This window comes from Manis javanica, chromosome 8 (assembly GCF_040802235.1).
Source record: "Manis javanica isolate MJ-LG chromosome 8, MJ_LKY, whole genome shotgun sequence".
Taxonomy (NCBI): Eukaryota; Metazoa; Chordata; class Mammalia; order Pholidota; family Manidae; genus Manis; species Manis javanica.
Window position 1 is genome coordinate 56,103,736 of NC_133163.1, and position 10,777 is coordinate 56,114,512.

Sequence of the window (10,777 nt, forward strand, 5' to 3'; positions counted from 1 at the left end):
ATGGAAAAAAAATCATGATTATATTCATCCATTCAGGAAGAACATTTGACAAAATTCAATATCCATTCATGATAAAAATTCTCTGAAATCTAAGAATGTAGGGCAACATTTACAATTTGATTAGTTGGTAAGGAATATCGATAGAAAACTTACTGAGCTGTATTCCTTGTCTCCCACCCCCTCACTACCACCCCACCATGACCAAAAGACTTCCAACATTTTTGCTCTACGTTTTTAAGATTTTCTGTTTGGGTCTTAACTTGATGGATTATTCATTTCAGAACTCAATAGAAATCTTGAAAGGAAAATCCTCTTCTTTTCCACATGATCCTGACACTTCATCTCTAATTTTTGTCTTAGCCCTGTGACATTGCCAAAGCTCTGCTTTTACTCTGCCTCTTAGTATAATCCCTCTCCCTGGGCTCGTTGCCCAGTTCCTCAGACTCTTGTCTCATGCCCAGATTTAGTAAATGCTGTGTGGGAAAAACAAATGGTTAAGATTTGTTGACTCACCTTTTCATGGCTACCTCTTCTTTAGGATTCTGTCCTGTCATGTTCTGGCAGCCTCAAAGGCTCTCTCATATATTCAGAGATTCATTTAGTATTATTTTTTTATTATATCAGCTTTTCTAGTTATATTCCAATTGTTCTTGATTTTTGTTTTTGTTTTTGTTTCCAACAAAATTGTTAGAACTGTTGTGGCATTGAGGGGACAGGAATAAAGTTCAGTAAGTTTTTGTAGATGTTGTTTACCAAATTGCAAAAGTTCACTATACTCCTAGAGCTTTGGTTTGCTCCAAGCTACATTATATTACCTGGAAGTGGAAGTCTTTTTTTTTAATTGAAGTATAGTTGATATACAATATTATATTTGTTTCAAGTATGCAACACAGTGATTTAACAGTTACCCACACTACTAAATCCTTACCCCAATTAGTGCAGTTACTGTCTATCAACAAAGGAAGATGCTATAGAACCACTGACTATATTCTCCATGCTGCACTTCCATCCCTGTGACCAACATTATGATTGAGATTTTGTACCTTTTTATCCCCCTCAACTACTCACCTCTCCCCACCCACCTGAGCCTCTCTCTCATGGTAACCACCAGTCACTTCTCAGTGTCCATGAGTCTTGAAGCAGAGGTTTCCAAATGGGTAGAGAAATAATCATCTAGAAGTGACACTGAGACGTGGAAACACTGATACTGTTATCAGATCCTGAAGAGTGTGAAGTGTTATCAGATCCTGAAGAGTGGAAAGGACTTCCAACATTTTTGCTCTACGTTTTTAAGATTTTCTGTTTGGGTCTTAACTTGATGGATTATTCATTTCAGAACTCAATAGAAATCTTGAAACTCAATAAAAACCCATAATGAACTCAATAGAAACCCATAATAGAACTCAATAGAAACCCATAATGTTGGTCACAGGGATGGAAGTGCAGCATGGAGAATATAGTCAGTGGTTCTATAGCATCTTCCTTTGTTGATAGACAGAATGGTAGCCTCAGGGTGTTACAAAGCAAAACAGTGTCAGTTAACACAATAAGAACAAGGGACACTTAGCAACCATCCTAGAGAATTCTATAAAATGGAACCCCAAAACAATGATAAAGCACATTTAACTGTTTTGCCCCACTGCTCTGTGCCATTAAGCTGGCTGCTTCTGATTTTAGGTTACCCCTAGGGCAGTTTAGTCTCTGTTCATTAGGCACAGTGGTTGGTTCTATAGCTATAAACTAAACTACATATTGCACAGTTTAGATCCAGTCATGTTCAATAGAATGTTGTCCTTATTTAGGAAGATTATACTCAATGAAAATAATTCATTGTTGAATTTCAGGGAAAAAAAAGAGAAAAAGTCTAAGAATCATGTGTTTTATACATGAAAAAGAGTAATTTCCAATATGGGGTTTTGTTCTTTTAGAGAATAGTCTCCATTATTATCAATTGTACCTACTTAAAACAGATGTTTTAAAATAGTTTTAATAATACTACTATTTTAAAGATTCAGCTAATGCAAATCCCAGCATTATGTTTGTGTGATCTGTTTAAGTGAAGGTCATAAAAAGGTTTCATTGCATAAGAATATAGGCTTATTCTCATGTGTATTGTATATATTCTTTGCTAATATAATGTATTAGTCCAGATGTTTGTGGTTCTAGGTTGGGTAAAATTACACTGTATTTCAGAACATCTTAAACAGGTAGGAAATGTAATATTTTACACAACTGTAAGTAGAAGATGGCACAATCAGTTATGTCATTAAAGCGCCAAGTCCTTCCTTCCATTTGTCCATTTTAGCCCTTGCCAGTAGAAGTTCCATCAAAAGACATATTCCCTGGATTTGCAATACCACTATCCCTCAAAAATTAATGCCCAACAGGCATTTCCTACTGAATCATCACTGCTAAAAGGCAATCATTTCCAATGTTTCCTTTTTAAGTATGAGTAGACTTTTCCTAGAATTACACCAACCTCACATTGACCAGTTCCTCGCTCCTAGTGATCCCAATCACTGACACGGGGACTAGACTCCATGAGAACATCAGATCAGTTAGAAACCTCTCAAGGTTTAGAAATGCGACTGGTCGCCTTGGAAGCAAATGGTCAAAGGTAGGGACTGGAGGAGTGTGGATTTGTAATAAAGGTAGATTTCTGTGAGGGAGAATGAAAACACAGGAGTAGATGGATGTTGCTTAATTACATTAAACACTCAGTAACTAGCCATTGTTTTATATTATGTATTATTGTTCTAAATACTTTTATTTAGAGTATTAGTATTAATATTTATAACTACCCTATTATTTTATAGGTTATGAGGAAAATACATTTGACAGGTAACTTGCTATTTTTTTTGTCAAACTTCATTGTGAAAATGGGAAACCGATCTCTGCTTTCACTATTACAGCTTGATTTTCCTGTTCACTTTTCTGTATGCATCTTGAAATGAAACAGGTTTTATTCACAGAAGCCTTTCAGCATTATTCCTGTTCCACTCTACGTGGCTGAACTTTTTTCTCATGATAATTTCTCTACATTATTGGATAAAAGAAAGCTAGCTGCCATCATTTGAGGTAGTATTTGTGGAAATAATTTTCTCATTTATATCAGCTCTTTCCTGAAGACCTAATACCTGACTCAAATCAAATGAAGGATAATTTACATTTTATACAATTTCTCTTATTTTTGTCAATTTAATATGCTCTTATTGATATTTTTCCTCAAACAGAAATGAAATGGTTTTGGAAGATTATGGTTCCATAGTCTTTCCAGGAATATCTCACTTTAATGATTACATGAATTTGTGAGGAATTGTATTATAGTATCTTTGGCCAAATGAATCATTTAAAATGTGGTTGGGTACTCAATAATGTAAACTCCAAATCATTTTTGAGGTGCGTATAAACTATCCTGATTTTTTGTTCTGAAATTTTTAAATTTCATCCTTATATTTATATGAAAAGTACTTTTATTTCCTCTCAAACCAGAGCAATAGATTTATTGCAGGTAAGTTTTAGTTGCATTTTTTTTTCTTGTAATGAGAATTTTAAGATCTACTCTTCGTAACTTGCAAATATGCAATACAGTATTATTATCTTTAGTCACCATGATGTATATTACATCCCCATCCCAATGACTTATTTATTTTATAACTGGCAATTTGTACCTTTTGACTTCCTTCAACCATTTTCCCCACCCTCCAACTGCTCCCCTTCTCTCCCAGCAATCAGCACTCTGTTCTCTGTATCTATGAGCTGCTTGGTGGTTGTTTTTAATTTTTTTGTATTTTTTTTTTTTTTTAGACTCCACATATAAGTAAGATCATGTGGTATTTGCCTTTCTCTGTATTAGTTCACTTAGCATAATGCCCTCAAGGTCCATCCATCCTGTCTTAAATGTCAAGATTTCCCTATTTGTATGAATGAAAAACATTCCATTGTATATATACATTTCTTTATTTATTCATCAGTGAACGTTTGTGTTGTTTCCATATCTTGGCTATTGCAAATATACTTCAGTGAAAATAAGGTTGCATACATCTTTTTAAATTAGTATTTTTATTTCCTTCAGATATATATCCAGCGGTGAAATTACTGGGTAATTTGATAGTTGTGGATAAAGTGAAGCTTCCTGTGGTTGGAATTCTCACCTGACCCTAGTTGGCTAGCTCACTACACATGTGTGGGCGATATGTAATTACCGACTCTATGTAAAGTGTCCTGCCCAGTGCTCTGCATGATGTGATGGCATGGCTGCAAGGTTGCAGGAGAGCAGAGGCAAGACTGGAGTGGTGGCAGCGCTGAGGACAGAGGCCCAGAGGATGGCTGTGCGGGACGGGAGGCCCAGAGGCAGAGACCAGCTTGCTGCATGGAGACTTGCTCTGAGTGAACGGGGATTTTAGTGATTGACCTGCCACCGTGAGAATAAATTTGGGCATAACCCTGTCACCCCAAGAATGTTCTACTCTCATTTCTTTGGTCACACCGAATCCATAATGAACTTGTCCAGGGCTGAAACCCATTGGCAAGACATCCCACTTATTTATTTTTGTTTTTCTTTGCTTTGCTTTTGGTGTCAAATCCAAAAAATCATTGCCAACACCAATGTCAAGGATCTTCTGACTGTGTTTTCTCCTAGGAGTTCTGTGGTTTCATGTCAAATTTATTTCTTAAGTGGTAAGTACATATGTTTGTTTTCAGTTTTCAATTTTTTTCTCCATTTTATTGCACCATTTAGTTCCCCTAAAGGGTTATTTAGTATCCCTTTTTGGTAGTTCTCTCTTTCCTACTAGACTATAAGATCAATAAAGGCAAGAAACCTGTGTATCTTAATCATCAGTGTATCCCCAGGCATAGGCACTTAACACAAGTAAATGTGGAATAATTGTTTTTGCTAAATGCTAAAAGCTACAAAAAATTCTCTCTTTGGACCACAAATATTTGGATGTAGTAATATACTTGCCTTTTATATCATAGAAATCATCCTGACTCCTTCTTTGTGTTTTGCAGTAACTTTTTTACTTTTGTGTTTTAAAATTATGTCTATGTAGTTAGATAATTTTTTAGAAGACAATTTTAAAGTATGATATGATATTTTTATTTAGGATTTTGTTTTCAAAGCTTTCCTTTTATTTTTCATTTTTAATTAATTTTTGGAGATATTTATTTAGCTGATCTAGGCAGCGTTCTTTCCACAAATGACTTAATGCATCTAGTCTGCATTTTGGTGAGAATGGAAGAGGTGGTCAAGTTGTTTATATATATATATTATATTGGAGTGTGTTTGTAGTACACACAGGGAAAATACAAATAGATTTTCCATATTGATGCTGAGATAGATGAAACAATCTTCTGCAAAAAGTTTCTGTTCAAGTACTTCACAGCTGGTATATAGTTACTGTTATTTTTTTAAATACCATGAGTATATTAACTCTTTTTGTAAGTACCATGAGTATATTAACACACACATATAAAATATTTAATATAAGCAGGTAGGTTTTGTTGAAAACTAATTTCAAAACTTGAATCTATGGCATATGATTCATATTCCACTTTTGTTAGTATTAAAGTTGATAGCAAGTAGCTAATTAAACCACTTAATGAAAAAAATCAAAATAAATACATTCTGTGATATCAACTTCCAAATAATCTAGCAAGGCCTGGCATCATATAATACTCCATGTATCCAAATTGACAGTAAAGCATTTTGGAAGAAAAGAACATCAATACCTTTGTGTTATCCTGAGATTACCTAAGGTCCTGCAGTCTCCACTAGCCAATCCCTCTTGGCTGAAGGGGTAGGGAATGTATTGGCCACTGTATGGGTGTATGTGCAGAAATTGCTTGTGTAGTGAAGAAAAAAAGGGATTCATGATAAATAGATGTTAACTTACAGTAAAACTACTCTTTATAAAAACTTTACAAATACATTTGCCATTAAAAACAGAGAAAACATGTGATGCTGCTGATCACAGTAAAAGATTCTCTCCAATATCTTCAGACTTTGTTACTTCGACTGGAATGGAGTGTGTGTCTTTGGGGCGTGGAGGTCTATGATGTTGTCGGACATGTGGTCATGCCAAGGGAGAGCTGTTGGCATGATCAGGTACAGCACCCCCGCTCCAGCAAAGTGGGAACCTTCCAATGTAGAGCACATAGAAGGGGATAGGAAATCCTCACAAGATCAAATATATAAATCTTGTTTTCTTACTGTTAATAGCTAAACTAGATTTGTTTTGTTATTACTTTGCAAAGGATGATAAATATTTCCTTAAGATTCTTGAAATGAATTGTATGTCATTGTCATCATTTTCATCATATATAATTATTTTTAGACTCAAGATAACATCTATCTGTCCTTTTTCTTACAATTTACCTGCCTGCTTGTTACTGAGAAATAGACAAGTATGGTTTGAATTCTGGCACTCTAAGTTTTATATAAACTTACAATTTCAAGGCTTATCTTAAATTTAGATATAAAATCTTGTACTGTATTTGTGATGTATGAGGTCATTACAGCATTGATTTAAGAAAAAATTAAATATATAGTATCATTTAGTAAAGACATCTGTTTAAGAGAAGTACTGAACTCAAAAGGCTCTGTGTGCCAGAATGGAAGCATTCCATTATTTTCCTTATCATTTGTAAAACTAACCTCTTTCTGCTTCCCAAGAATGGAGCCAATCATCTAGTCCTAGATTTTGTAACTGATTAATTTGAAATTCAACTCAATTTATTATAAAAGGAATCTAGTTCTTCCAGAGAGTGCCAGATAATTTAAACCTCTTTGAATCTGGATATTTAATTAATTTTTCACACTGATCAGAATTCCAGCTTCAGGGATGCTTATGCAGGTACTCCTCTTTAACCTTCCCATTGAAGTGGCTTCCAAATGCCAGCCTTTGGGAAGGACTGAGAACAGGGCTTGACTAATTTCTCACACTCTGTGCTGATGCACATTACTTTTCATATTTCTTGGGAGAAAACCAAGAGCAGTGATTAAGCCAGTAATTTAAATGTTTAATCTTGCCTGTTCAAATTGGGACTAATTACCTTTAAGAGTACAAAGTTTTTTTCTAGAATTCCTGTGGCTAAATAAAGTAATAGATAAGCAAAACAATGTTATCATTCATTTCAATTAAATAAATACAAATTATCTTATTTGCTTTATATTATTTTGTGTTTTCGTAATATATTCTCATTTACGTTATACATGTTTTAATATTTTATTTGTTACTTAAAATCATTCATATGCTTTTATTTTTTCCATCACATATTTATTAAATGCCTTGTTCTAGGCCAGAGGTTCTTAAATTTCAGCACTCATCAGTAATTTGGAGGGCTCGCAGCACACACTGATCACTTCATCGCCTCCCTAGGCAGGCTGCTTCAGTGGGCCTGGGGTGGTGCTGGCAGTTTGCATTTTTAAGTTCCATGTGATGTTAATGCTGCTGGTCGTGAGAATCACAGGTGTAGGCATTGCCATGTAGCAGGTCTTTTCAAGAAAAAGTCTATCTTCATGGATATTACGTTTCTTTAGGAAATACCAATGACAAATAACTAAACAAATAAGAAAGATACTGACGGTCATTGCTGTAGGCTGAATATCTGTGTCCCTCTCAAATTCGTAGGTTGAAATCATAAGGCCCAATGGGATGGTTTAGTAGGCGGGGCCTTTGGGAGTGGAAAGGTCATGAATAAGATTGATGCCGTTATTTAGGAGGCCTGAGCAGGCTCCCTTGCTTCTTCCGCCATGAAAGGATAGAAGTCTTCGGCTCAGCAGGCAGCCCTTATCTGGCTGTGCTGGTATACTGACCTCAGACGTTCACTTCCAGAACTGTAAGCTATACATTTCTGTTTTAAAGATCCTCCGTTTGTGATATTTAGATATAAGAGCAGAAACAGAGTAAGAAGGCATGAATATTGTGAAAAGAACCACTCTCATAGGTAGAGATTAAGTAAGTGGTATTAATCAGCTTGGCTAGAGAGGGTAGTAATTTGAAACCTGAGTGATAAGAAGCCAGCTGTGTTATTGCCCAGGCATGTTGAGAACTGTATAAAAGAGGTTGACAAGGGATCCCATCCTGACTTTTCCATGCAGTTGTGTGACCTTTGATACAATTTCTCCACATCTCCCTTCTCCACATCGGCAAAAGGAGTAAAAATATCCATCATGTAGAATTTTTATGAGGACCAAATAGGAAAACCAGGCCTGTTCTATTGTCTGGCATGATTCCCAATATCTCTCTTCTTCCACCCCTACAATATGCAATGTGACATGTATATTCATACTTATTATTAACTCTTCAAATGTGTATAATTTGGTAATTACTTCAGATTTATTTAAATTTTCCATCATCTGTTACCTGGTCATTTCAGGAAGAAATACAGTTTGGGTCCCTCTTGACTAGCCTGTGGTAAGTAGTCTTATTTTACCTCTACACAGTGGTAACTTCAAATTTGGTCATTGCTTTTGAACTACATTCACAGAAACACTTTTATGTGGGAACCTGTGTATAAATTAGGCAGACTACACTTCTAGTCCAATATCTACCAATTTATAGTTGCTGATATAAATGTATTTTTCCACAATAAAATGCTATACAAAGTTTAGTGATAGAAATAAAAGGTTTTAATTAATAATAACAAGGAACTCAGAACCCCTAGTCACTATCCATTCATTTTTTTCATGTCCAGTTATTTGTTGACATTCTAGAATACAAGTTTCCATTGCAAGTTTCTATTGGTCCTGATAAACTTTCATTTCTAACTTTTGAGTAGATGCAAAGCACAGCGATAGGCTTTGTGAGGGATACAAACTGAGGCAAGACATAACTTTGTTCAGGGAGCTTGCTGTATAGTTGGAGTGGACTAAAACAATTGCTTTTATAGCTGGATTAAAAAGCAGAATATTAAAATGATTTAAGAGAGATGACAGATATTTATTGGAATAAAACAATATCCACTGCTACCTATAACTGACAATGGGGCAAAAGACAGAAAACAGCTTTCTTAAAGGATTTAGATGCAGCTGCAAGGTTAGGTCAAATTAGGTACAGAGGGAGTGGGTAATTATCCCATTAAGTAATTCCATGTACAAAGATTAAAAGGCTGGAAAAAAAAGTAGGTTATGAACAATTAATAGTGTATGAAATGTAATAGTGAAACTAAGATTGCAAAGCAAAATTGCAGCTATGTACAGCAGTGAATGTTTGGCTGTGGAATTCACTCAAAGGAATACACAGTAGATAGTCACTGAAGTTTTATAAGCCAGTAGATAACATTTTTCAGTGTCAACAAATTTCAGCTAGTGTTAATTGCAATATATGAGAAGTGTTGTGAAGGATAAGATCTCTTCAACTCTAAATTATTTGCTGGTGAGAGTTAACTGTGACCTTTTATAGTCCTATGTGTTTTTTAGATAATCAGTAGTGCAGTGGGCAACAGTGAGTTAACCAGGTGAGCTCATGAGTATTATGGAAAATTTTCTTTCTGACTGAAACTTTCTGTTATATGTGTTTTGCAATGAATCAACTACCTAAACAAGACTTATAAATGTACTTTGATTAAATGCTAGTACTATATCTTGCTAATTATTTTTGTATCAGGTTCATTAAACAAACAATAATACACTGAACTGATGTCTTTGGAATGCAATCATCTTATGTCTTTCTAAGCTCTAAAAGTGAGATTGCTATTTAAGTATATGCAGAATTATTTTGAATTGAAGCTCATTAAAACAAATACTTATTCAAAAGAATAAGTGGCTTCTGAAATAAGAGTCCAATATACTTTACAAATCCACGTATAAGTATACCATATCAGTGATATATATTTTAAGGGTGAGAAAATTCATTGAGTTTGAGCTGTAAAAGGATTTATATATGTGACTGAAAAAAATAAATATGGCAAAGGAGAAGTGACTGCAGAGGTCATTTGGTGCATGTGATCAGGTTTGTACTTAACAAAGCTGTAAGGAATTTTTAGAATTCAGAATTTAGGATTGTTAAGACTGGATTCATTGAAATAAGTAAACTCAATTTTGGGGGATTAAACACATAAACATTACATGATATATTTTATATGTGATCTACACCTAAAACATGTCTGGGTGAGATTGTTAGTATCAATTGTTATTTGTTACATTATTGATGAAGACTATGAAATGTGAGGATGTCTATATGAATCGTTTGATCATGCTGAGTCTGTATTACTGTTGGTTTTGTAGCATTTGATATGCTTTCATGTTTCTGTCTGCCCATATTTCTTATTGTTTGCAATCCATTCATTAACTGATCATTTCATTTATTCAAAATATATTGATCAAGATGATATCTTAAAAGGGCAGAGAAGATGATCTGGTAACATCTAATATTTGATACTAATAACTTTTCTTTTACTTTTAAGCCTAACTTTTCCTTATGTTTTAAAAGGTTATTTTAAGTATTACAAAAATATACCAAACATTTGCAAAAGTGGATCAATAAAATCATACTATACATGCTGTGTTTAGGTATATTCATTTTTCCCTAATGTATTTTCCCTACTCTCCTTACCCCATAACTATATCAGTAATATATATTTCCTTAGCAACTAACTCCAAATATACTTCCATAAACTATATTAATCCAATATATATCCTTTCCTAGTAACTCAGTCCTTACATAATCATATATAATGTATATCATATACAATGTATAACGTCATAATGATACACCAGTTACATGCAACACCTATGTACGCAACTGTATGCATATACACACACAAATAAGTT

At 34.4% G+C, this 10,777-nt stretch overlaps 1 long non-coding RNA gene across 2 annotated transcripts in view; it reads left to right on the plus strand.

Moving 5' to 3' along the window:
- LOC108399177 (uncharacterized) overlaps nt 1-9,007 on the plus strand; it is a 32,419-nt gene extending 23,412 nt beyond the window's left edge. The window contains exons 5-6 of one of the 2 annotated variants that reach the window (XR_001853585.3): nt 2,817-2,841; nt 4,076-9,007. This is a non-coding gene — a long non-coding RNA (uncharacterized lncRNA). Of the gene's footprint in view, nt 1-2,816; nt 3,400-4,075 lie in introns of both variants that reach the window. The other variant, XR_012120535.1, reaches the window with a different exon arrangement.
- The last annotated feature ends 1,770 nt before the right edge of the window (nt 9,008-10,777 follow it).